Source organism: Callorhinus ursinus, unplaced genomic scaffold, assembly GCF_003265705.2.
Source record: "Callorhinus ursinus isolate GAN/ISIS: 27379988/994484 unplaced genomic scaffold, GSC_fseal_2.0 scaffold24, whole genome shotgun sequence".
NCBI classification, from domain to species: Eukaryota; Metazoa; Chordata; class Mammalia; order Carnivora; family Otariidae; genus Callorhinus; species Callorhinus ursinus.
The window spans coordinates 18,789,442-18,817,240 of NW_027397086.1; the positions used below are offsets into that span (position 1 = coordinate 18,789,442).

General features: G+C 41.5%; 1 protein-coding gene across 8 annotated transcripts in view; it reads left to right on the forward strand.

Moving 5' to 3' along the window:
- Positions 1–3,566: 3,566 nt before the first annotated feature.
- LPAR1 (lysophosphatidic acid receptor 1) overlaps positions 3,567–27,799 on the forward strand; it is a 146,271-nt gene continuing 122,038 nt past the window's right edge. For 3 of the 8 annotated variants that reach the window (XM_073876563.1, XM_073876565.1, XM_025888653.2), the window contains exon 1: positions 13,876–14,093. The gene's annotated coding sequence lies outside the window, so the exon portion shown is untranslated. Of the gene's footprint in view, positions 3,706–10,566; positions 10,645–12,891; positions 13,094–13,611; positions 13,712–13,875; positions 14,094–27,799 lie in introns of those variants that run through there. The other 5 variants (XM_073876567.1, XM_025888652.2, XM_025888651.2 and 2 more) reach the window with 4 other exon arrangements.

Genomic DNA, 27,799 nt, shown 5'->3' on the forward strand with positions numbered 1-27,799 from the left:
TTCCCACTGAGCAAGGAGCCCGATGTGGGGCTCGATCTCAGGACCCTGGGATCATGACCTGAGCCGAAGGCAGATGCTTAAGGACTGAGCCACCCAGGTGCCCCATAAAGGCAGGGACTTAACTGACTTAGCCATCCGGGCGCCTCAAACCTCCTTTACTTCTTAAACAGAATAATAGATCTCTCCAAGGTATAGTTTTAACTGGTCCTATTGATAGATGGTTATACATACTGGGATGTTCTCTAAGGTTTGCAATAGATAAGACATTTGCCACAATCATAGCAAGGCACTATTTACTTTATTGAGGACTAAATAAGGAGCAGGGAATCTAGTTTTGTCACTGTTCTCTTGGAACAAGCTAGATTAGCTGGGACTTAAACAATGTAATGTGGGGTGAGGTGGTTAAGAACACGGACTCAGACTTTTCCCCCCGAGGTTGACATCCTGCTTCTACCACTGCTTTTTGACCTTAGAAAAGTTACTTCACTTCACTTTTCTCTAGTTTCTTCATCTATAAAGTGGAGATAATAACAGTATTGACTTCACAGAGTTGATGTGGTGCTCATACGAGTTAATAGGATAAAATGTATAGAATAGTTAAAACTGCAAAAGTAATCTATGAGCCATTGAAGTACACAGTCAGAGTTTTGTTTGCTAGTATTATTTAATTTTTTTAAATGAAATTCACATATACCTATTCAAGGAACAAAGTGAGGGAAGTATTATCCAGTAGCACGTTCCTTGAAGAGAACAACCAAAGCACAAAACCCACATTTTCTTTTTATGAATCCTGCCTAAATTATCCACATCTGAGTAAGAAAGTGGGAATGACATACTAATGGAAAAACAGGCTAACAAGCCTCCCCTAGTTTCATATTCAAGGGGTGGAATAATTTATGGGAAAGCTCTCAAGGCTTCTAAATGCTGCAATCAAATCACTATATGGAGAAAGCTACAAAATCAAATTCCAAACAATGAAAACATCAGTTTCTTAATGGAACAGTTCCAACCATCTGGCATTCATATGTTGTTTGCAGGGGTGGTTATTGTGCAGACATAATGACCCAATCCCACTTCTAGGCAAGAAGCTTTCATGAAGGAAGTTTACCCTGGCCATTTGTGGCTGGTTAATATTACCAGAGGATTTTTTTTTTTTAACTGTTCCACTGTTAATGTTTCAAATTCAGACTTTTTTTTCGAGAGAGAGAACACAGAAAGAAGGAGCTGCAAATATATGTGTAGAGCACAAGAGGATGGGCAGATTTCAACATTTCAGAAATAAATTTTTCTTCAAGGCAATTTTTAAAAAAGAGGTGCCCAGTTACATAAGTTGGATATAGTCTTGATAATCAGTGATCTCTTAAACAGGTTGAAATTAAATATTGGATAATTCTCTTACTGTACCTTAAAAACTGATTTTGAATAAAACTGGAAACAGAAATTAATGACATTTCATTTTTACTTGAATAAACTGCCAATTTTGTTAGCGTATTATTTTCCCCTTTGCTTTGGAACTTGACCTACAGTCAAAGGTTCATTCATTTACTTGAACTTAATTAATCCAACAAGTATTTACTAAGCGCTAGATAACTGAGTTAGGCATACATATGTAATAGAGTGTAAAAAGATGAGTTTTTAAGAAATGGAAACAGGTGAGTTAGGAGAAGGGCAGGTTGATATAAAATGTTAACAGCGAGAGGTTTTTTTTTTAAGATAATTGGATAAGATGAAAAAGAAGAAGGAAGACAAGAGGGGGATGTGCAATAAAATTTAAAATTCAATGGAAATAAAATCTATGTTGGAGTGATTAAAGAGAAAAAATGCTATGGATCATAGGATCACATGGTTATAAGCTCTCCTAGGATGCAGGGAGAAAAGGCAAAGAGCTAAAAATGATAAGAGAGCAAGTGAATGGAGAATAGAGAACAAAGAGCCAGTGTATGGATAGGGCTGTTCTTGAAGGAGACAAAAAAAAAAAAGAAAAAAAAAAAAAGAAGCAAAGGTACAATTAACTATGTAGTAGAAAAAAACTCTCCTGGACCTATTTTATAAAGGTTCGCAAAACTATCTGTAAACCTATTATATAAAGACATATTTTTGTAGATTTGAAGGGGTTTTTAGGTTACAATATAGTTCTATTTTTCTTTTTTGGGAGAGAACAGAAAACATTCAGAGATAGGCAAAGACTTCACCATATACCTCTCATAAAGCCTTGTTGAGAAGTGGGAAAATTGGTCCAAGGGACTGAGTTATGTACCAAGTTGAGAGCATTTAAAAATTATTATTCAAAGAAAAGAATCAAATAAATTAAGCATTCAGCACCAGAAACTAAAGAGAATTACAAAATAAACCCAAGAAAGTCAGTAGGATGGATTTCACTGTAAACAAAACAGTTAATGAGATACTCAGCAGAAAATGAATAGCACTGATAAATAGATCCTAGATCTATTTTTGTTGTGAAAAGTAAAAAAATAAAAGACCTTTAGCAAAGCAAATCATTAAAAAAAACAAACACTAATTTATAGTACTAGGATAAACAAAGGTATAAATACCCTAACAATTCCCTCTCGAGCAATTTTAAAATCTCAACAAAGTGACTATTCATGACAATTATTTAAAGATAAGTATAACCTACTTTTAAAAAGGCAGTAACTATGGAATGTACTTGTTACAGGTTGAGTTCTCTGGGAAGTAGATGCTGGGGCTGAGTTGGGAGTGCAGAGAGTTTGTTGCAGAGTAACATCTATGAAAGGAAAAGGTGGAGAAGCGGGATGGGGCAATGGGAGCCATCAGACCACGATACAGAACCAGCAAAGTTTTTGCAGGCCTGATGCGGATCTTGGGAACAAAGACGGTCCATTAGAGAAGTCCCACATTCGGACTTGTGTTGCTCCCTTGCTCAGTCATTGGCCATGGCCCACCATGAGACCAGCATGCTCTTGGCTATCACTTTGCTCCTTCGTTGGCTGAAGGGATATCCTAGGAAGAATGTGGCCTCATCTCAAAAGCCACAGAGGACTGAAAGTACTAAAAGCCATGGATTATCTTTGCAGCAGGTCAGTGAGTTCTTTCTTGAAGCAGATCTGAATGGCAGGTCTTCACATGTGTCGGAGTGTACTTGCTCTACATGGATCCACTTCTGCAAACTTGTGGAGGTAGTAGAGACTCCAGGTATCGGGTGGGCTTCCCTTCCTGAAGATAAACTTAGAAGAGGGGGGTTAGAAGGACCAACTAGAAACTTTATCACTGCAATTTGTCTCAGGACCACAGCTGGTACTTAGCTGCTCCATCATTCCTTATTCCTATACCTAGGAATAATCTATTGACTTATCATAAAGTTAATTTTTCTAGGACATGTTTACTGTGTGTCTTCTAAATCCCTTCCCCCTCAGGTAACTTGTTTGTCAGTCTTGGTAACGCACCTCATGGTGGGACTCAAATCCTCGTTCCTCAGGGCTCTGTGTCCTGGGTAACTATGTTCTTCTTTAGTTGCTATGTTTGTCTGTTCACAGTCACAATGCCTTGTCTCCTGGTCTCTACACACCAGGACGCCAAACTGCCTAGGCAGAAACCACAGCTTGTAGTTCAATGGGACTTTTGCTGTAAGACTTTAGTCCTGGTACGAGTACAGAACCTCCAGCTTGTAGACCCCAGAATTGTATGGAGAGAAGCACAAAGTCCCATAGTGGGTCATGGACAGTGATGGTAAATGGGGTTACTTCTTGTACCCTCTAATTTCAGGGACTTGTGTATTTTTTCTGTTGGTGATAAAGCATCACCTCAATAGGTTTCTGATCCAATGCATATACTGCATCCTGAAAGATAGTTCCCCATGCTTGCAGGGTCCTGTCTCCAAGTTGGTACTTCAGCTGTGTTCTTTAGCAGCTTCTCCCTCCCTCCACAGGAAGCTTCTGGGTGGGGCTTTATGTGATAAGACCACATGATGCACCTTCTTCACTGTAAACTAAATGCCTTGGTTGAATGTTGTATGGGATTCCATGCCTGTGGATCAGGCATTCCATAAGATCTGGATAGTGATGCTGGCTGAGGCCTGAGGGTAGGAACGGCAATGCCATATGCAGAATAGATGTTTATTCCTGTGGAAATAAACCACAGCCCTTCTAGCATGGAAGAGGCTCAACCTAGTCAACTTGCCACTAAGTTGCCAGTTGGTCTCCTCAAGAAATGGTCTGTACTAGGAGCTCAGAGTTGGTCCATGTTTACGTCCGCACGTGGGCTTTGAGTAGGTCTCTGTAGCTGGTAGTTTGGACATTTAGAAGCAGCATGATAGAGGTAGCTTTGGAAAGTGGGAGTCTATAGCCTCCCTCTCTGCCATGGTGGCCACTTCATTCATGTGTCCATCATGCTGTTGACAAAGGCTGGCTCAGCATTCCTGCTTGTGGAGAAGTTCTACCTCCTCCCTCTCCTTTACCAGTCAGAAGAATTATGGAAGGGGGAGGATCATGTTCATTCAACTTCATCTTAGAATAGATTATGATATTGAATATAATTTACACTTGCCAAAACCTATGCTGAATGGGTCAAGTCCATGCTCTCTAGATCTAAATTTCTGCAAGTCAGTGCCAATCTCACTCTGGGAAGAAGTCCAGTTATGGTTATTGTTGTTAACCTTTCAGAAGCTTAAAGTCCCAGAAATGGGTTTTAAAGATAACTTTTCATAGATACTGTTCTAGATCTTTTCTTAGAAATTAGAGCTAAGTTAACCTCATCAGCAAATTCTATCAAGGCTCATTTGCTATTGCTTCCTTCCTTCTGATCATACTACATCATCCCAGGAGTTTTAAACTGTTCTGTGTTACTGTTTCAAACTCCTTACAGTACACCTGTATTGTGCAAACTAGCAGTGACTTCTGCGAAGTTACCTCTTGTCTGCATAGTAATCCTCCCAAGGTTGTGGCCACATTTTATATCAAATTGGTTCCTATTCTAAGGTTTGTAATCTTTTCAAGGTGCCCACATGAGGTGGCCAAGGGCTCTTAACAATCATGGATAAGAACTCCAACCTTAGTCAGTGTTATGGGCTGAATTGTGTCTCCCCCAAATTTTTTGTTGAAGTACTATCCCACAGAATGCGACTGTATTTGGAGATGGGGCCTTTAAAGAGGTAATTAAGGTAAAATGAGGTTCATATGAGTGGGTTCTGGTCCAAAAGGACTGGTGTCCTTACAAGCGGGTTAGAACACAGACACACAGACTGAGGGGAGACCAAGTGAAGACATATGGAAAAAACTGTCATCAGCAAGCTTAGGAGAGAGACCTCAGAAGAAACGACTGTGCCAAATCCTTGATCTTGGACTTCTAGCCTCCATATCAGTGAAACAATACATTTCTATTGTTTAAGCCACCAAGACTGTACTACTTTGTTCTGTCACCTCTAACAAACTAATACAGTGGGTGTGAATCTCAGTCAATGAACTTAGATATTCAAGAAGTATTTTTCTATATTTCAGATTAAATTCTAACTCTTGATCTCCTGTTCTTCAGGGTTGGTGGGAAAGCATAAGCTCAGTTCTTTTGGAGTTTTCTTCCATTCTTAGGGAATTAGTTATACACATGTATCCAGATGGGTCATCTATCCAAAGTTTTGTATAATGTCATTGTGTTGGAGGGGCCCATCTACCATTGGTCTTTAGAGTTTGCCTCTAAGACTTTCTGTTCTTGAGACACAAACCTTTCTCTGTCACTCTCCTACTAGCGTATTGTTTTTCTTTCAGGTCTATACATACCACTCTATGCCTGTAAATCCTTTTATCCTAAGAGCTTAAGCTCTCTGCAAAGATTTTTGGCTCTTTTGTTGTCTGTTTTGCCGCACACCTTCCTGGGCAATGAACACAGAGCATATGATGATTCAACAATGAGAGGGAGGAAAATGGAAATACAGGGAAAAGAAAACATTGAATAAAAATCTTAAAATGTAGTCTTGTCATATAATTAGTGTATCTCACTAAGGGCAGAAGAAACTATACACTCTTGATTATAGAAATATGTTCTATGTTACACAGAATTAGGATACTAGCTGTGGAAAATCACAGACTTTATACCTAGGAATAATCTACTGACTTATCATAAAGTTAATTTTTCTTAGGACATGTTTGTTGTGTGTCTTGGTTTTGTGTAGGAATATAATCATTTTCTGCTTCTAGGTGTTGTAGTGTATACATGCGTTTAATCACAACAGTAGCTCCCAGAGGATGTGATGGCTGAGCATTATTCCATGTTTGTTTTAGGAATATTATTGTATGGATAGAGCCACATAATTTCACTTGCATTTAAAAATATATTATTTAGGCATAATCTACAAACAATAAATTACAGTAATCTTAAATGTTCATTTCAATGAGTCTGGGCAATTATATACACCCATGTTACCTCCACACAAAGCAAGATATAGGACGTATCCTTCACCCAAGGAAGTCAGTCAATCTCTACTCCCTAGGCAATTGTTTTTCTGTTTCTAACTTTACAGATGAGTTTTGCCTGTTCTAGAACTTCTTGGAAATGAAACCATAGAATATACACTGTTTTGTGTGTGTCTCCTTTCGTTCAGCATGTTTTTGAGATTCATCCATATTTTTGTGTATATCAGGAGTTTGTTCCTGATGTCACTCATTCATCATTTTTTTTTTAAACCTTTGGAATTTACCCGTCTCTGCTTCTGGCAGAGTATATGTTAGTGGAGCCATTCAGTTAAATGTAATCAGTGCTTAATCAAGCAGACTTTGCACAAATGTGTAACATCTCTAACTTGCCCACTTTTGATGAGTGCCCATTCCAGAAGGCAGTACATCAGAATTTCTCCTTTTCTTAGATTAATTCGTAGGTGTCATTGACCTGCTGAGATAACAGTCAAAATATATGTGAGTATATATATTAGTTAAGCCAAGTTAACTGATAGATTCCCAAAATTTATTGGTTCAAAGAACAAGAAATATCTTTCAGGTAAAAGTCCATAGAGGGTGTTCACATCAGTAGATAGGCTCTCCTTCATACGGACACTAAGGCGTCAGGACTTATGGCTGCCCGTCATCTTCAAGCATGGCTCCAAGGTTGGTGTGGGCATCACCATCCCAGGCAACCAAAAGGGACAAAGACCATAAGGAAGCACATGTAAGAGAATTTTATAGGTAGTCCTAGACCAGGCAGAAGTCATTTAGGCTCAGATTCTACTGGAGAGAACTCAGCTATGTGGCCTCAACTACCTGTAAGAGTAGCTGGGAAATCTAGTCTAGCTGGTACCAAGAAGGCAAGAAAGCATATTATTGTAGTCAGAGGCCTCTGCTACAGGATAGATAACTCTACATTTATCTGTAGAAAAGTTTCATAGCTTTGATTAGGTTCTGAAAGCAGTCTATATCCAAAAATGTTTCAGAGCCTCTTGTACCTCTAGTATTGCTGCTTTCACCTTGCTCTAGAAGGTATAGTAGACTATGAAATCAAAACAACAGAGACAACAAAATACACATGACTTAGGAAAACCCTGCGCCCCACTTTTTGCTCAGGGTGACACAGTGCTGTTCATATCCCTTAGAATACTCATTGCAGGGCTTGAAGCAGACATCATATCAACTACCAGAACTCATAAGAATCCAGCATATTAGAATCTGTCATATGTTTTTTTGAAAGAAAAGACTCTTTATGGTTTGTGCTTTTTGTGCCTTGTTAAGAAATTCTTCTGTACCCTGAAATGATGAAGATATTCTAAAAACTGGAGGTGTTGCCTTGTTTTTAAAATCATTAAGAACTTACTTTTGTTTAGAGTGTGAGGTACGGATCCCATTTTTAAAAATATATAAAGAGAGTGCTAATTATCTCAGCATTGTTAATTAAACAGATCATCTTTGATTTACTAATTTGCATTGACTTATTTGTCATTTATATGAATGGTTGTTTCTGAACCTACAATTCTCTTTCATTAGATTATTGAATGACATAATAGACCCTGCAGGTCTATGAGGTTCTGTTTCTGAACCTGCTTTTCTTTTTTTTTTTTAAGATTTTATTTATTTATTTGACAGAGACCAGCGAGAGAGGGAACACAAGCAGGGGGAGGGGGAGAGGGAGAAGCAGGCTCCTCGCAGAGCAGGGAGCCCAAGCGGGGCTTGATCCCAGGACCCTGGGATCATGACCTGAGCCAAAGGCAGACACTTGACTGAGCCACCCAGGCGCCCCATGAACCTCCTTTTCTTGTTCATTAGATTATTTACCAATCATTGCACCAACACCACATTATTACAGTATGAAGCTTTTGATATCTGAAGGGAAAATTTTTCCTCCCTCTGGTTCTTCAGAATTGTCTTAGTCATTCTTGGCCTCTTCCAATTCCACATGAATTTTGGAATCACTTTGTCAAGGTCTATGAAAGATCCTATATTACAATTTGAAGTAGATTGCTTTGTGATCAAGGAGTCTTCTCATCCATGAACATGATGTATCTCTCCATTTATTTAGGCCTTTCTCTGTATTTCAATGAAACTTTATAATTTTCTCCACACATACTCTACCTTTCTATGTGTTTTTAATCAATTATAATAAAGATTGGTTGCTATTATGAGTGAGACCTTTAAGAATTTATAATCTCTAATGGGCTGTGGTTTCTTCGTATATTGATCTTTTATTCAACAATGTTGCTAAACTCTCTTATTCTACTACTTTATTAGATTTGCTTGAATTTCTTAGCAGACAACTTCATCATCTATAAATCATATTTTCTTGTTTTCTGACCCTTATAACTTCTCATTTCTGTGTGTGTGTGTGTGTGTGTGTGTGTGTGTGTGTGTGTGTTATTAGCAAGGGGCTTCAGTACAATGTTGAGTATAAATGATAAAATAGTAAATCTATCCTTGTTTTGTTGCTAACTTTAATAGACAAATGTTCAATGAATTAAAATTAAGAATACTGTTTCTAGAATTAGGTTGTTGGTAGCAACTCTTTATTGTGTTCAGGAAATTCCTTCCTTTCCTAGTTTGCTAAGATTAAAAGAATAAATGAATGGCAAATTACTTTATATTTTCTAATATTAAATCATCCTTACATTATGGAGTTAACCTGATGAAGCATATTTTTTTAAAAATCCATTGCTGAACTAGGCTTGATAACATTGTATGTAAGAATAACATTTTTTAATGCCTTTTGAGATTTGTCTAATAATTTTCCTTTTTATGTTTTTTTCTGATTTTTGTATCAAGATTTTATTAGCTCATAAAATCGAGATGCTTTCCTTCTTTTTCTAATCTTTGAAACCATTTGAATAGAGATTGTCTATGAAGATTTCATAAATCTTTCCCACTAAATCTTTGAACTTTCTTGCAGGAAGATTTAGAAATGGGAATTCAGTTTATTTAATGGTTATAGATATATTCATGTTCTAAATTTTTTGAACCAATAGTTTTTGTAATTTATATTTTGCTAAGAAGTGTTTATTTTAGCTAAGTTTTTAATGTTCAGAAAGGATATATGACTATACTATTCTCTTAGTATTAAAAAATTATACTGAAACTATAATTATAATCTCATTCATAGTCTCGTTTTTCTTTTTTTCTCCACTATCCGTTTTACTAGCAATTTACCTATTTTTGTTTGATTTTTATGACCCTTTCTATGATTCCTTTATGTATAGGTCTCTTGTTAGCTCTAAGATTATACACGTGACACATGTTTTTTTCTTCTTCATTTTCGTTTTTTTTCTCCGTTTGTTTTCTATCAAAGCCTTTTCACTTGGGTAAGGAAGATTACAGGAAAGAACTTGCTAGTCCTTTATCTGCTGTAGACTGGCCAGATGATTTGTGCAGAAATGTGATGTGATGAGAAGCAGGTGAGCACAGAGGCACTCCATTGAGGGTTTTCATTTCATTGCCAGGTAGCCCTCCCACAGGGCTGCTGTGCATACAATTCCAACGTCTCCTCCCCCTTCTTGGAGTCTCCTTATGCTATTTCTACCGTTAAGAGCATTTTTTTTTTTTTTAAACTAAATTGGGCTGCCTCACCCATCTCTGCCGCTGGCCTTTTAAAATAGAAAGGTTTCCTAAGGAGAATGATTTCTTTCTAGCCAAAGGAAAAACACCAGAGAGGCACACATGCCCTATGTAAAGAAGGAAGAAACCTATGCCCCAGAGGCACCTGAAGAACTTTCCCAGCAGGTTGTATTCTCTCGGGGTATTGTTTCACCAAAATATATTTTTTGAACCAGTCTCTACATTAACAGACCAGGGAGAGTTTCCAACAGATCTTTCTGTTGATAGTTTTGATTAATCTCATAGAAAATTTCAAAGGCTTTTTGCCAGATGAAAGGGAACATGGGAAGGCAGAGAACTGGCATGACCAGCAATCCCTTTCTGAACAAATGATAGAGCCTAATGCAGTGACAGCCAACTTGTCCATCCTAAATGCTTCGTCAGTTATAGCTCTTGGACCACTCACTAGATAACATCAGTAATCTAACAAAGTCTATAGTATCCTTTGAGATAATAGTGGAAACTGTACTTGAAATATTCCTCATTAAAATTCTCTTCATTTTGCTGAAAATATTTTTTTTCTCACATTTGACAGCACCAGCTGTCTTTGAGTCTTCGGCTCTGCTGAAGTCATTTGAAGAAACAAATCTAGAGAAACACTGCTTGGCAGAAGGTAAGAGAGAAAGGTTAGAGCAGAAAGCATTTGGATGACTATCCAGGAAAGGCAATGGTCTGAGTGGCAAGAGGGCCACAGGCAGGTAAAAACATTAAAGAAAGTATATCACGGTATCCTTCATCTCTACTGAAACAATATCATCTGTTTCAATGTTTTAAGAAGACTGTTCAAGTCTATTACCTTACTTTGATAAAGACAGCTCAGAACCCAATAAAATAGACTATACTGGTATTATTATCCCATTTTACAGAGGAGAAAACTGGCTCATTTGGAACACAGTACTTGTTTTGATGAATTAATCTCTGTGCTGAACTGAATTCTGTCTTGGATTTCATGTTCTCGCTCCTTTTACGCTGGGCATACAACCTACATTGGATTTGAAAGTTATTGTCCTAAAGCTGGTTGCAGAGCAGTCTCATTCAGACAGGTCTACACTTGTCAGAAAGACAGGTCTGTCCACGCTGACCTTGAATTTTGTTCTCCATTTCATCTTAGACCACAGGAGACCAAATAAAGAGAAAATAAAGTGTTGTACAGCAAATAACTTAGAACTCTTGAGTACATAAGTCTTGTGTGGACAGAACTCCCCATTTGATGTCAGGACCACAGAGTAGGCAGTTATATATTAAGGCAGTTAATATATAATGAAGGCACGAGCAGCAATATTCCTTAAGATGGTAAGAGATAAAATCAATATATTCAAAGATATTCAAGGGGAAGTGGTAGGCAAGAAATTCCTTTACACTTTGACTTACGAAGAAGGGCTAAACATTGAAATACTTTTTAAATTAAATAATCTAATAATGTTTATTGATAAAATTAATATAATACTTCAATTATTTTAAATAAAAATGTAAAATATTCTTTCCACTAGATATTGAAGTTTTGGCATTGAGAAACCTAGCTAAGTGATTTTCTGAGTTGTGTAGAGCTGTGGTGAAAACAAAACGCTTTCAGCATGTATTCTTTTCTTATCAATATATACTTTGTATTATACTTAGACTTTATAGTGGATATTTTCCTATTTGCCCAATATATTTTTTGAGTTTAAGGTCAACGCCTCTCATTATTTGAGAAAAGAGTGTTGGACATGCATTTCTGTACTGTACATGAACATATTGGCACCGTGCATGTATTACATTTCTAATTTTTCACATTCTAAGTGGATTATTGTAAAATAAACCATAAATGGGTAGGAAAGGAGAGAAAGTGGAATGTTTGATTTTTTAGAAAGGGGGAGCTTGGCTGGCTCAGTCCGTAGAGCCTGGGACTTAACCTCCCTGTTGTAGGTTCGAACCTCACACTGGGTGTAGAGATTACTTAAAAAAAAAAAAACAACTTTTTTTTTTTGTTTGTTTTAAAGGAGAATTTGAAAGATTATCTTAAAAAAGAAACCGCTTTAGATAGTAATTGACTAGCGGACAGGTCTTAGCCCTGAGCATCCTGTGAAACCCATAGGCCAACACAGTCAAGGTTCTAAGCAGTCGCGGGCAGCTGGTCACGTTCTGTTACCAAGCACACCTAACTGGTATCTCGAAAAGTGTTTGTCCTTTACGAGATGTCTTCCCCTCCCCGCCCACTGCGGTTTAAAGGGACCTCTCCTTTCTGAAAGCCCGAGATTACCGAGTGACTACCACCAAAGCAGCCCCCCCCCCATCGCTGTTCTGCGTTTCTTCCTCAGACCTAGCTATCCGTCCTGCCGAGCGAGTCCCCCTGCCACACTGCTGTCCCGGTCTCTTATGTGCCCTTTCAAAGGCAAGAGCGCACTCAGCTTTTACCCCTTAACAGCTCCTTCTGATGCGTGGCGGCTTTAGCCCCGGAGCGAGAGGCCGAGAATTGCCCAAACTCCGGAAATCCTGGGAAGCCAAGGGTGGGAAGCGGGAGGTGGCTGGGAGGTGGCGCGGCTTGAAAGCCCCCGATGGACCGGGTGTTGTTAGAGGACCTGGGCGATCCTCTGTGGCTGCCACTTTCCCCGAGAACGATCTCCAGACCTTAGTCTGGCGCCGCTCCCGCCCACACCTCCAGGTGTGCATTCCCCGCCCTTAATTACTCTCCTAAAACTGATAGTTTGCACTTGCAAAGTTTCACTGGGAAAGCGGAAGAGAAATGTGTAACCCTGGCTATGGAGAACTAGGGGAGCACAGTCACACTTGTTTTGGTCTGCAGACCGAGTCAATGGAAAACTCAGAAACAGAAACGTGTGCACCTTTCTAGCAGAAAAGTCGACTCTTGGTTTCTTTGCAGCCTCCAGTTAGAGGCTGTGCTGGGAGAAACTTGGTGTGTTCTGCGAAGTTGAGAAACTGAACTACGAGAAAGGCCCTACTTCAGGGGTTTTGCGGGCCCGCGATGTTTTCCAGAGCTTTTCGAGTGGGACGAGTAGAGCGACAAAATGAAAATGCACCGTGTGGGGGAGCCCACCCAGCCCAGCAAGCTGGCGGACGCTGAGGTGAGCGCGGGAGGGGTGAGCATCCGAGCCGGTGGCCGCCGGTCTCCGCGGGTGGGTCACACGGGGCTGCGGAGGTGGGGGGGGCGGTAAGACAGTGACGGGAGGCTTGGGTGCCCCTCTACCCCCGCCCAGCCGCCAGGGCAGGGAGGTGGCAATGAATGGGGGAGGGGGCGCGCCGAGTGTCGGGGCTCTGGGGGCGTCACACCAGGTGACGGAACGAGCCAGGGGGAAGGAGTCGGGGGGTGCGGGAATTGCCGACTTGTGCTACGTGGAGCCGGCAGAAAAGGCGGAGGAAGAAAGGAGGCTGGCGTCCGCGCCGCGGCTCCGGCCCTCCCCCGCCGCCCCGGCCAGCGCGCCAAAGCGCGAGCAGGCGGCCCGAGCGGCGGCTGGCGCTCCCTGGGTTGCGACTCCCCCGCCCGCTGCGGAGCACTGCCCGGATCTTGGGCGGCCTGGACGCCGGCGCCGCGGAGCCCTCCCCGGCTTCCCCGGGGCGGGGGGGGGGTGGTGGGCGCAGGGGGCGGCCCCGTTCCGGGAGACCGCCGAGGGGGCGGGCGGAGGGCCGGGCGCGGGGAGCGAGCGCGCTGCGGGAGGCCAGCCGGAGGGCAGCGGCGGGCGCAGGTAAAGGGGCGGGCGCGGGGCGGGGGGACGGCGCCCCCTGGGCGCTGAGCCAGCGGCTGCCGCGTCGCCTGCGCCGCTGCACGGCGCGCTCGGCTCGCACTGTCCCGGGGCAGACAGGCTTTGTGGCTGTGCGAGCGAGTGTAAGTGTGTGCGCGCGCGCGCGCTTGCCTGTGTCGGCTGTGGGTGGGCGTGCGCGCTTGCGAGCTGGCCTGCAGGAGGCGAGGCTCTCCTGGCCTCCGCAGCCAACCAGTTGACCGAGCCCCGGGAGGGAAGTTGCCGCAGCCGCCTGGGCCGCCGGCCCTTCGGTCCCCCGGCCAGGTCAGTGCGCCCCGGGGCCGGCGCTTTGTGCGGCGTCTGCGGCCCGGACCCGCCCAAGTGACACGTACGTGGCCTCGGGTTACCTGGGTCTGGGTGGGAGCGCGAGAAGGCTTGCAGGGGGTGGGGGGGCTCGAAATTACCCCAAAGCCGGGTCCGGGTGGACGTGGAACGCCAGGGTTCCCCGCGCCCCGCAGCGCGGAGCTCCCGCACCACTTGCTTCTCACGGACGACTCCTTAGTCTCTCCCGAGCTGCGGACTTTCAACTTAGTTTTCTGTGCAGCCGCCTAACAAACACGCTCAGCAAGTAACTGGGAAATTGAAGGCAAGGGAGGGACCTGGCTTAGAGTTGGTAGTTTTGAAACCGACAGGCTCGTTTGGTTTGTGTAGGACTAGTTTGTTATGAATGGATTTAAATTTTATTCTTGTTTTTTCTTTGCTGCCATTTGGCCTTTGATTTGTAAGGGATGACGGCATCCAGGACTTGTTGCTGCCTTCGGTCTGGGGCCTGAGATTGTTGCTCTCTGTCGCTACTTCTCTTTCTTTTCTTGTTTGTTGAAATCTCTGGATTTTTCGTAAATGTGGGTTTTCAGCGAGGGCTCCGCTTGTTAAAGTTTCACTGATTCCCATTGGAATAGGTGCATATTTGCAAACCTGAATATCGGAAACCTGTAACTGCAGTTATTAGGATAAAATCCTCTATTCCTTTAGGCTCTAACAGTCCTTGTTTTTCACTTATTTGCATAAGTGTTGTTTGTCCAGCATGAGCATAACTGTGAAGCCAGTGGTCTGTGATTCAAAGCCTGCGATTCTGGTTAAAGGGAGACTGCACTGCGAAACCTTCTAAGTTCTCCTAAGAAGAGATTCGCTTGTCAAATAGAAGAGTAAGCCCCAAGGGAAAAGGGTGTATACTGGAGTTATGACTGTTTGGACCGAACTAAATTGCATACACACACACACACACACACACACATACACACACGCGTCACTCTACCATCTAGTTGTTTCTGTTCTTGGTTCTCTAAATCTGGTAGGAGTGAGCAAATTTGCCTCAAATGCAAAACTGTGAATAACGATTAGCACTGTAAGTATGTTAAGGCCGTGTTTTACTTGACACCGTTTAATTTGAGGATAAAGAAGTTAAGTAAGAGAAAGAGGTAGCGTAGGGGGAAGGCAGGGGCAGAATGAAGAGTGGGCTGTCATAATGTGAGTCCGTATGCTCACCACGTCCCCTAGCGGTGCCTACCTTAGCCAGTCAGGTCAGCTTGTTCTTCATCTGGAGGTACTCGGCTGGAAAATGGATGGATTTAATGATCTTTGCTGTTCTTTCCAGCTCCCCCAAGTACTTAGAACCTAGCGGTTGGTTATCCCATGGTAGAATAGTAGGAAGAGAGTAAAGCGTGAACGGGTTATTCCAGAAGGGAAGTGAGAGGGCAAGAGGGTCAAAGGTAGAAAAAAAAAAAAAAGTGCAGTAGGAGATGCCTGGACCCCGGGGGGGGGGGGGGGGGTGTAGAGGAAGAACCTTGACCTGGGGGTTGCTTTTCCTCTCTTTTTTCTTTCCTCCTCTGCAAAGGCATCAATAATACTCCCCCACACCCCCTTAATCTTCCATTATTCTATTACAGTGAATGAACTTGTTTAGCCTTAAAGTGATGTGGAGTGGGGGTAACCTCTGTTGTGGGACCTGACCAACTTCCCATTTGTATCAGTGTCTCTCAGGCTCAGCAGCTGCCCAGTGCTGTGGGCACTGAGAGGATCTCAGTATCCCTGTAAATGATGGGGAGAAATACAGAGATGGGAAGGGCAGCGCTTTCAACAGCTTGTGTTTGGAAACTTCTATTTTTGTTTGAAGCTAATATTTACCAAACAAATTTCATTAAAAAAAATTATACCATAGATTTTTCAAGGCTTTACTGAATTGGTTCTATTAGACTGGGAAATTCAAAGAAAGTAAAACTCTTACTTGCTAAGTCTTTTTGATACATAATGACACTCAGCCTGAAGTTAGTGATTTTTAGGGCCAAGAATCTTATTTCAAATGCTTAGTAAGGAAAGTTGCAATCTGGGCAGAATACACTATCATTTTCACTGGGAAGCTCCAAGTGTTCAGCAAATAACAAGACTTCAAATTTAGTTTGAGGTCAAGATTTTAATATCTGTGCTTAATGTGTGGCTGGCCTTCCTTTAGTTTTTTTGGTACCCATGTGTGGCTGGTCTTCCTTTAGTTTTTTTGGTACCCATATGCATACACACTTGAGGAACATGATTTATTTTAAAAAGTGAAGTGTGGATGTAATAAAACTGGGAACATAGCTTTTGGTTTAAAGTCTCAAAGTTTGCTCTGGCCTTGTTAACTCAGCCTTATACTACTTGGTTTCTTGTTTTTACATATCATGTTTACCCCCTCCCCCCCAAATCCCTATTGTGTTATTACTTCGATATCTCGTCGAGAACTATTATGGATGTCTTAGAAGGTTGGGAGAAAAGGAGAAAATTGTAATTGAATAAGCAATTACTGAATTCCTCCTACAGAGGCAGACACAAAGACGCTAAAAAGAGCCGCAGTGCAGAGGGAAAACATGCAGCTAACTTCAATACATAGTAGCTGGATGGCGTAACTAGGTGTCAGCTGTAGAATCCAAGAACCCTTGGCATGCTCGGGAATGGAAAATGAACTTTGACTCTGGGGAAGACTTCACAGAAGGGCCTTGAAGGGTGAAAATGTTGCATTTCTTAAAAGATGAATGGTGGAGAATGAAGATGTAGTTGGAGTCTGGGGTAATGAAGCCTGGAAAGGGACCAGGCGGTAAATTAGGGGGGACCTGGGATGTTATTTTATAAGAAGTTGTGCTACGTGGGGTTGGGAAGGGCTAAGTATTAACCCCCACAATGCTGGAAGACAATGGTAACGCCTACTGGGGCATCATGAGGGGTGAAATGTGTGAAAGGATCGAGCTTTGATTCCTTTACATTTCCTTGTAGCTCTTGGCCAGTGAATGTTAGGGCACTGCTACCAGCTCATCCAGATTATATAAAAATGATAGAATAAATGATACATAGTTTCCTCCTCCACAGTCCTCCCAAACTGATAGTGGTCTTTTGAGAAATTTCATTGAGCAGAAATTAATGATGCTTGTGAGGCCTTTTGAGCCTGTGAGTTAAAATCACTCCTCAGGCACAGAGCTGACCAAGAAAGCCTTTTGTTTTGTTTAGGGAAGGGCCTGTGAGTTAATGCTAATTTAAACATGACTGATGGCAACCAGCATTCTTGACCCTGTTTATCTTATACATAGTATTTAACCACAGCGATTTAATATTTGTCATACAGAAGAGAAAGAATTATTATTAGTTTTGAAATGGGGCTAATGCCCTTGTAAAGGGGAGGAGGAAATGATCCAGGGAGGAGGTTGGGGAGAGAGCACTACTTTGGGTACTGCAGTGAGGGCTGACCCAACTCTGAAAATCCTTTAATTGTAATTCCAATGGAAGTAGCTTAATGGTGTAGATGACTACTTCTTTAAGAACCTCCTTTCTGATCATCTGCTTTTTTTTCCTCCCTAAATCTCTAGAGCTAAGGTGTCTAGTTTATAACCTCTCAGATAGGAAGAATCTCTCTGGGGTCCATCTGAGAGAGAGGCATTTGGCCGCTCTGTCGGTTTCTTCTCTTAACACAGTACCTCCGTGTCACAGGTGGGAGTGGACGGCTTTTCAGCTGTATGTCACAGGTGGAGCTGGTCGGGCTAAGGCTTCTAATTGCCTTGAATCTGGAGATGTTGGGCTACCCAGGAGCCTTAATAAAAGATTAGGTCAGGGGCTTTTTACTCTCTTCTGAATACAATTTGAATGAAGGATCCTCCCACCAGTTTTATCTTTTGCAAGGGAACTTGGGTTTGGCATGTTTAATTAGTTAATTTGAAGGAGCCCAGGGTTAGTATACTCTGTTTCTTAGAAGGATACTTTTTTTGTGTCTTTGGTTTTTAGGGAGGGAAGTAAGAGAGGGTGGTGGTGATTGTGATTTTATTTAAATGCCCTGACATTTTTTCCTGCAGGTTGGTATGATTTCACAGTAGCGTTGTTATTACTGACTTATGGAGATGGGGCAAAGAAGATTGTCCTAATACTTTGATGTTAGCTCCTGTCATCTGATCGGTGCTATAGAAACTTTAACCTTGAAGTTCATGTAAAATTCAAGTTTCTTTCAGAAATGAAAGAGGACTGCTGTACTGTGTGCATGGATCTAGGTTATAATTTTTTTTATTTTTACAGTACTGTTTTGAAAAAGTGCTAGAAATGACAGGGCAGACTCTTTAGTCCAGTGCTGAAACAAACATGTATAAGCCTGAATGAGCTAGATCAGGCTGTGTTTGTTGTATTTAATATGGAGATAAAAGAATTTCAAAACCAACCTCTTTCTCTAAAAAAGATAATTTGACCCATAACACCTGGTCATGGGTCTCTTTGGGGGGTGAGATTTCCCAGGTTGAAACCATTAAAGTGAATTTTGTTCATTATAGCCATCAGAGGTGCCTATGCTTATGAAGGTTTAGGACTTAACTACTGGAGAGAGTGCTACTGTGAACCATTTCTTTGTAGCAAGTTTCCCTTTATCCATTTTCTTAAGTATCAAAACCGTGGACTAGATTCGATTTCATGTAAATCTATCCTCAGTTTTCTTTCTCTGTGTTTGTTTCTCCTTGACCAATCTCTAAGCTGCCTTCACTCTGAAATTCTGCCCTAACAGAAGGATATTCCTGGCTCTTTGGAAGGAGAAATGATTCAGGGGCAGAGGAGACAAGTCCTCTTCAACCCTAGCAGCACTCAAGTGACTGCCTGCTGTATAATAAGCACTGTGCTAGGAGTCCAGGCAGGACTGCTACCCTCCAGGAGGTACAGACATGTTAACAGATTAGTGTAACAAAGTGATTCAGTGTAGCAAGTGTGATGAGCGAGGTGAGCGAGATGAGCCCGTGTTAGTACGGGAGCCCCGAGCAGGAACACCTGACCTTCAGGGGTATGGTGGTGGTCAGGATCAGGGAAGACTGCGGAAGGGTTAGGATTTGGAAGGACCCTAGGAGATAAATCAAGGAACCTAAAAGAAAAAAGGGATCAAGATAGAGGGAATCAAAAGGCTTTGTATTTGGGTAAGTCAGTATTTCTCTCTTTTTACATCTGTAAAATGGGAATAAGACCTGACATTATCTGCTTGCTAATTCTAGTTTTCATTTACTTGTTCCTTAATTTAATCTTTCATTTGTTCAATGGTCTATAGATATTTGTTGCACACTTACCGTGTACTGGGAAACAGAAAACAAGATGTTTTTCATCTTTTCAGGGAGTTCTCCTGTCATATTTTTTTTAAAGATTTTTTTTTTTATCTGTTTGACAGAGAGAGAGATAGTGAGAGCAGGAACACAAGCAGGGGGAGTGGGAGAGGGAGAAGGAGGTTTCCTGCTGAGCAGGGAGCCCGACGCAGGGCTCAATCCCAGGACCCTGGGATCATGACCTGAGCTGAAGGCAGACGCTTAACGACAGAGCCACCCAGGCGCCCCTTCTATCATATTATTTTAATGGAAGTTCTTTTGAAATGCTTCAAAATATGGAGCATGCTTATTGAATTATTCTTCCATTTGAGTCTCAGTGGCTTCAGGTAAGTTAGCCTTTCCCTCATAAATAGAAGGAGACAGAGCCTGGTATTCTCATTGTCATTTGATAAACTTGAAATGTTTTCCCAAGATTTACCTGTTTGTGTCAAATCTAGAGACAGATGTAGCTGTCTTACCTGTAACCTTGGCTTGCTTCCATCTCAATTTCGATACTTTTATGTTTTTGAGAGATTTTATTTGAGAGAGAGTATGAGCAGGGGGGAGGGCAGAGGCAGAGGCAGACTCCCCGCTGAGTAGGGAGCCTGACACGGGGCTCTATCCCAGGACCCTGAGATCATGACCTGAGCCAAAGGCAGACACTTAACCCACTGAGCCACCCAGGTGCCCTCATTTTGGATATTCTTAATTTTGACCCAACTTGTGTTTGAGTTTCTATATTCAGTTTATGATTTACTAGAATAATCCAAATCTAGTGTTCATTGGGGAGTCAGAGTTATTTTGAGGCCACACTATCTCTGTACTTTGCTGTTAATGTAGTTTACTTATCTTGTTTAGATCACTGGGGAATGAACACAGTAGAAAATGTTCTAACCAGAAGAAGGTAGCTGCATTCATTTATAAAAAGATGTGGATTTTGTAATGATTCAAACAATATGGAGGTGTCTAAGGTAAATGTAATAACCTCCTTCAGCCCCTTTAACCTTAAGCATGTGATGTAGCTCCTTTGTCAGCAATTTGTTACATAGCCTTCCATACTTGTACTTTTCTACAGATCTACAAACTTGTTTGTGTAGATATTTACATGTGTGCGTGCAGGTCTGTTTATAGATACCCAAGGACCTGTGTGTATGTGTGTCTGTGTGCACACACTCGCTCCTGCCTCTGTTCTAGAGAGTCTGTTAGGAAGGCTGCCACCGTGGCTCAGACCTTTGAAGTCTCAGGAGCATGTGAATCTTCAGAAACAGACCTCCACACACACATATAAATGGGACTTCTTGAATCGGTGCAGTATGGTATTACTCAGTGACGTTTCTATCAGAGAGAGATGAATGTCTGGCTGTTATGAACAGGGAACAAGAAAACTATTTCCAGCTGTGTGACAACGGAGACAACAAATATCATTGCAGAGAATGTTATTCTCACAAGGACTGTGCTTCATCTGGGTCTCGGGTGAGGGGAGGAGGGGCCTTTCGGAGCACGTGTTTGGCATCTGCGAACCTTTTGTTAGGTGGAAAACAAGGCGTCTGGGGTAGGCCCGTTGAGCTCTCCAACAGAAAAGATAGGTGGAGTTCCTTATTCCAGGCAGGTTTCATGGTGCGAGTTTTAAGTGAGGAGCCCTCTTCCAAGGCGGTAATCAGACAGTAAGGTGGAGGGCTCTCGCTAAGGGAGACTCACGGCTGAAACAGAATTGCCTTTTGTGAAGGGGCCGCTTTGCCATCTTGGGCTGTGATTTGTTGGAAGAGGGGTTCTTGTCCTGTCCAGAAAGTGAGGCATTCATTCTGTACTCAGTATTTATTGTAGTTCCATACAGAACTGCTTGCTGTCCTTGGAGCAGACACGGAGACCTAAAAGTTCAAAGGCTAGGGCAGGATAACTGACTTCCAAATTTGGCAGAATCTGGTTCCCTTGTCACTTTCTCTGAGACCCAGTCAGTTCAGTTTCATGTGGCTGAAATCTTGGAGCACTCCTGTGGTGAAGTCCTTATGCTTGGCTCAGGACACTAAAATAAAAATAATAATAATAATAAAGCCACCAAGAAAGTATGGTCGCTGCTCTCAAGTAGCTCATAAACATGGAAAGCCGTGGAAATAAATGCCTGAGATCGGGCAGACAATGATAAATAAATTTTTTTAAGATTTTATTTATTTGACAGAGAGAGACACAGTGAGAGAAGGAACACAAGCAGGGGGAGTGGGAGAGGGAGAAGCAGGCCTCCCGCTGAGCAGGGGGCCCGATGCGGGACTCGATCCCAGGACCCTGGGATCATGACCTGAGCCGAAGGCAGACGCTTAACCATCTGAGCCACCCAGGCGCCCAGACAATGATAAATATTTTAAACAGAGTGCCATCTCAACATCTGAGGATGGAGAGAGTAACTCTGCCTTGGAGGTGAGGAAGGATTTGCAGCAGGATTCTGACCTCTGTGCACAGTTTGGCTGAGAGGCTCATTCCACATGGAAGTGTAGAAGGCGCAGGCACTGCGTGTGAGTGACAGGTTAGGGTTTGTGGCAGAGTTAGGTAATGCTTCAGGTCAGTCTTGCAGTGCCAACAGAAGGGGGCAGAGCCATTGGGGACCAAACAAAGAAAAGGGCATGTCGATGCCATTAGCAGATGGGACATGACAGTATAAGAATTCTTCCAGTGAGGCATGTTGGTTTTAGGCAGAAATTTTCAGCTGGTGGCTGGAATTTGAGTTTGAAGCTTGGCTGAGAGGTCAGAGCTTGGCAGTATTGGGGAGTAATTGTTATATATCAGAGTAAATACCGGTGAAATTTACAGGATAAGCTGAAGAGCACTTTTAGAGTGAGAAGAGTGGTATATACTTGTTTTTTTTAAATATAAAGATATAAAAAAAATTCCCCTCCAGCTTTATTGAAGTATAATTGACAAATAAAACGGTTAAGGTATTTAGTGTAAAATGTGATGATTTGATGTACATACACATTGTGAAAGGGACCCTCACCCTCAATATACTTGGTGTTTTAACAAGGACAAGATGTATTTTGATTCTTCAGGCTGTTTTTCTTTCTAGCAGGTGACTGAAATAGTCTTATAGGCTGTCACACATTGAGTGCCCACAATGGCTTCTCTTGATGAGGTGGTCCTGGGATGATACAAAGAGGATGGAGTTCCAGCTTGATATTCCTTTGGGTGCATAAAAGCTCCCGAAACAATCCATTCCGGCAAACGAAAAGACAATTCTGAAACTAATTAGAAGACTAGTGGTGGTTTGGGGGCTGAGAGGAGTTGCAAAATACAGTTTTAATTTACTGCAGGACTAACAGCAGTGAAAGTCCTATTACTGTCATTGCTACAATAAAAGACAAGCTGAGAAACTTAGCAAAACTCTGGAAACCCCATTAGCATAAAGACCAGATGTAGGAACCCCAACAGGTTTGTTGTGGGGATTTATAAAATCTGGTCTAGTACATGCAAGCTTCCATTGCCTGATGAAGGTAAAAGTAGGATACAGTATAACTTCCCTGTTTACTTGGTTAAAAAAATTTTTTTTTTCTAATTGTGTATTTCCATTTTGTATAATTACATTGGCATGGCTTCCTGCATGTGAGCTAGAACAGGGATAAATCTGTTCTTAGTCGTTTTCTCTCTAGGCCATTATGATTCTTTTTTTTTTTTGAAGATTTTATTTATTGAGAGAGAGAGAGAGTGAGAGAGAGCACGAGAGGGAAGAGGGTCAGAGGGAGAAGCAGACTCCCCGCTGAGCAGGGAGCCCGATGTGGGACTCGATCCCGGGACTCCAGGATCATGACCTGAGCCGAAGGTAGTCGCTTAACGAACTGAGCCACCCAGGCGCCCGAGGCCATTATGATTCTTTAAAATTATACTCTTTTCCATTTGATAATAAAAACAGTACGTGCTCACTTTAGAATTTGGAAAGTATAGGAGACGCAGCCATAGTGCTGCCCTTCAAGAATAACTTCCTCATTCCATTTTGGTATCATTTCTTGGAGTTTTTCAAATATTTGATCTTCCTGAATAGTCAGTAGCATTTTGTGTTGTGTCTTAAGTATACCTGCCATTAAAATCTTCCATTTTTAATTTTCAGTGACAACATGGTAGTCACAATGTTGAATTATTTCCCATCTCCGCTTGCTTCTTTTCTCTTTATTTTAAGGGTGTATGCTTCTCTGCCATCTTTTGGTGCTGGTGTTCCCAGAGCTCCAGCCTTGCTCTGAAAAGTCTCCATGGGTGAGCTTATCTGCACAGCGGACTGTGGTTCCCAGGCCTTTGCCATGGACTGTGGCTTCTGCCTGGAGTTCTCTGTTCCCTGGTATCCATATGTTTGCTCTCTTTCCATTTTCAGGTCTCCATTCAAATGCCACTTTGTTAGTGCAGCCTGCCCTAATGACTACATTTAAAATTGTATGACCTTTCCCGTTTATCCGACATGCCTGATTTTTTTTTCCCCTCCACCGTATTGTTTTTTGACTTTTTTTGACTTCTTAAACGAGGGAAAGTGGTTTTTTAAATTTTTCTTAGTTACTGCTCTTTTCCCCATGCTTAGTATATAGTCCCTTGCACATAGTAGAACTCAGATTTTCTGAAGAAAAAGTCTTTTGAAAGGACATTTTATGAATTAAAAAGTAGTATACTGAGCGTGTTATAATGCATAAGCTGTGGTCTTGAGTGCTTGGGATTTACAATCTAGGGAAGGAAGCAGCCTTGAACAAGTAACTCACAGTGTGAGTGGAATGACTGAGAAAAGCAGGGTGTCCTGGAAGAGTGGAGTAGGGAGACCAGCTTTGGGAGGGTGGGAAGAATTTGTTGGAGAAAGCGGTATTTATACTGAGGAGTATAAATCTTTCCATCTGAGGCTGGAAAGATGAGTTGAATTAGTTCAGTGAAACTGGGAGGATGGAAGAGGAAATGAGACCTTGATACAGAAAAGGAAGGGGTAATTTGGGGAAAATGATGAGGAAAATCAAACGTCTGGGCCTTCTTGAGTTGAAATTAGGTCATTTGTTTTAAATGATGAAATTGCGTGAGGGTGGAGGTTGATCAGCTTTGGCATTTTTGATATATAGTACTTCATTCCAATAATTTTGAATTATTTTTGTTCATTTTGCTAGTCATTGAGGGAGAAGGAATTTTCGATCTAAAAGTAGCAATGATTTTAATGGACCTAGCTTAAATTCTGTTTTGTGCAAGAAAAATGCTGTGAAAATGTAAAACAATACAGGCAAAGTAAACATTCTTGTTAATACCTGACTTCATCGGGAATGCTATTGGTGGTTCTCTATGATGTGGCTGATTATTGCTTTATCGCACACATGTAATCTTTTGCATAAACTTCCTTTATCATGGTAACTAAGTGAGGTTTGTACAGTTTGTCTTTCTGGTCAGTTGCGGGTTTTGTGTTGTGATGCTTGAAAAGAGCAGGATTTTCTCTATGTGACAAGTACAGTTAGGTTTATTAATTCAGCCACTATAATATTATTCACATTTTCTCTGTCCTGGTTCTGTCATAGACTGATAATGGTCCTTCAGTCTCTGTCTACAAATGGGCTTTTGTCAATTTCTTTATAGCACTTTCTATGTGTCAGCATAATATTAAAGATTCCTGTTGGGCCTTTATTGTGTGTTTATTAATGTAAAATAATCCTCTGTGCATTTGGAACCACACCCTACTTTTTTCCTGAGATTAATATTGCCAGTCTGCTTTTTTGTCCTTGTCTGAAAAGACTTCACTCATGCTTTGTGACTTTAAACTTTCAGTGTCCTTTTATTTTATATTTTTTTGCCTATAAACATTTATTTATTTATTTTAAGGATTTTATTTATTTGACAGAGAGAGAGGGAGCACAAGCAGGGGGAGCAGCAGAGAGAGAGGGAGAAGCAGGCTCCCCGCTGAGCAGGGAGCCCGATGCAGGGCTTGATCCCAGGGCCCTGAGATGATGACCTGAGCCAAAGGCAGCCGCTTAACTGAGCCACCCAGGGGCCCCGCCTATTAATAGTTAGTTGGATTTTGTTTCAGCATACCTCTTAAAGGAAACGTATGGCTTTTACGTTTATTGTTACAACCCACATGTTTGAACCTAATTCTTACCCTTAAGTATTCTCTTTGTTATGAAAGATACCATAGCTTTGAGTAAAAAGTACTGGCTTGCCTTTTTCCACCAATATTTCGCCGTATGGGCTTACATAAATTACATAATGTCTTTAAGCCTACAGATTTCTATTTGTAAAGAAACAACACACAAAAACACCAAATCCTGAATTAATGGTTTAAAAAGGTTTGGCACACTGAATGCGTTAGCTTTTACTATTTTCATTGTTGATAGATTCAGTCATGTGAAATTGTTGGTAGTTGGTTGCACTTGACCTATAAAAATGGCAGGTTTTGTATGGGTCAATCTAATATGCTTCCTGCCTTTATTTTCTCTTTCTGTGCCTTGTTCAGTACATCCATAGTATTTTGATGTGGTAAAGTCTAGTTTTCAGTTTTACAAGTGATTGCCTCTGTTTTCCAAATACATTCCTAAACCTGGGTTTCTCTGGTTCTCAAAGTCAAAGAACTAAATTACTTTGATCCCACTCCTCTGCACAACAAAGAATTTAGTATGCCTTAATTATTCTTGCCTTCTTTCCCCTTCCCAATTTCCACTATACATTTAATACATACATTTATATATGTTTTACCTCCAAAATTGTAAGTATAGACTTCAGACTTTTGTCTTCTATTCTGTGATAAAATCTGCCACTATATTTTGTATGTGTCTGTTTTGACCCTCATTAGCTCTTGTGGCCACGAGGCCCCCTGCTTTAGCTGGCTCGAAAGGTATCTCCTGTGTAGTTGGGGGATTTCTTCATATTTATCTGGCCAATGGCATCTTCTGCATTCCTGAGTTAGACTCAGGACTTCTCCTACATTCATCAGAGCATCTGTCTTGTTGAAGTTCAAAAGATGTAGTGTGCATCTTTCAGATTTATGTGGTCTAAGAATGTGCTGCATATCCATCTTTCAAAGAGTGTAGTGGAAATAATGGCTTGATTTTGGCCCCCCCGCCCCCTTCTAGTACTGTTGCTGATCTTTGCAGTTTTGTGCACGTTCTTGAGTGTTTTAATGGGAAGTTGGGAGGAGTTGTATTGGGACATCTGGTTTAGTGGCTTTCAACGTGGTTTTTTTTTTTTTTTTTGACCATGCCCCAAGGTTAGCAATGGTTATATACATGAATAAAACAAGTTTCATGCAGCTTAACTACAAACAGAAAACTATAACACTTTTTGTTCCTGTGTTTTCTATTATGGTCTGTTCATTTTCATTAAAAAATGTTGGTCATAACTCAGAAATTTTGAAGACAGTGATTTGGTGTGGTGCTGTTCTATGTGGAATTAGGGCCATTCACTATTCAACATGTCTTTATTACATACAATACCAGTGCCTGTGCTGGCAGCTGGGAATGGAGTGGTACATAAAGTAGTCATTATCACTGGAGGCATGAAGCATGGAGTCCAGTGGGAAGGGGGATATTGACCAAATGATCACTCAAATATATACTTACAAAATATGGGTATTAGAAGGGAAGAAGAACAGGGAGTTTCAAAACAGATTAAATGGAGAACCTTATCTGACTTTGGGGTGAATCAGGATTTCCTTGGGGAAGTGACATTTGATTAGATCTGCAGAATGAGAAGGGGTTAACTCTGCAGGGCTGAGGTGGTTTGTGTGAACATGGGACTGTAGAGTCATGGAAGAATTGAGTAATAGAAGCGAAACAGTACTGGAAGTGAATGACGGATGGAAGGCGGAATTTTGGGTCTGATGAGTTGGCAATTTTTTGTGATACATAGTGGGCCTTCCTATTTGTGACTTTCCTTCCAACAAAATTCAGGTAGGAATAGAAAGGATATTTTTGGGAGGTAGGTGCATGTATATGTTTTGAAGCAGTTTTATATTATAGCAATTTTGTGGCTTGCTCTGCCTTAGGAACTGTATAAAGCTCTGCCTGGATATGTAGATGTAGTTTTGGTTGGATTATTATATGTGCTGCCGAAGTGAGCCCAGTTTTGGTTGGATTAAAAAAAATACAGTGTTGTTACCAATTTAGTAACTACACCTAACTCGGAAGAAAGTAAAACATGGAAATTAAGTTTTGGTAAGTGAGGACCAGGTGATTGGGTGGATGTTTCATAGCTTCTCAGTGGCTTTTTTGTTTGTTTCCAATCATGGAATTAGAAATTATTACTGTGAGGATTTTTTTTTTTTATTTTGCCATAGTAGGATTTTTAGGGTTCTCCCCTCACCTTTTCTAAGGCTATGTGAAGAGGTTTTTTTTTAAAAAATATTTTATTTATTTATTTATTTGAAGGAGAGAGCAGGAGTTGGGGGAGGGTCAGAGGGAGAAGCAGACTCCCTGCTGGGCAGGGAGCCTGATGTGGGACTCGATCCCGGGACTCCAGGATCATGACCTGAGCTGAAGGCAATGGC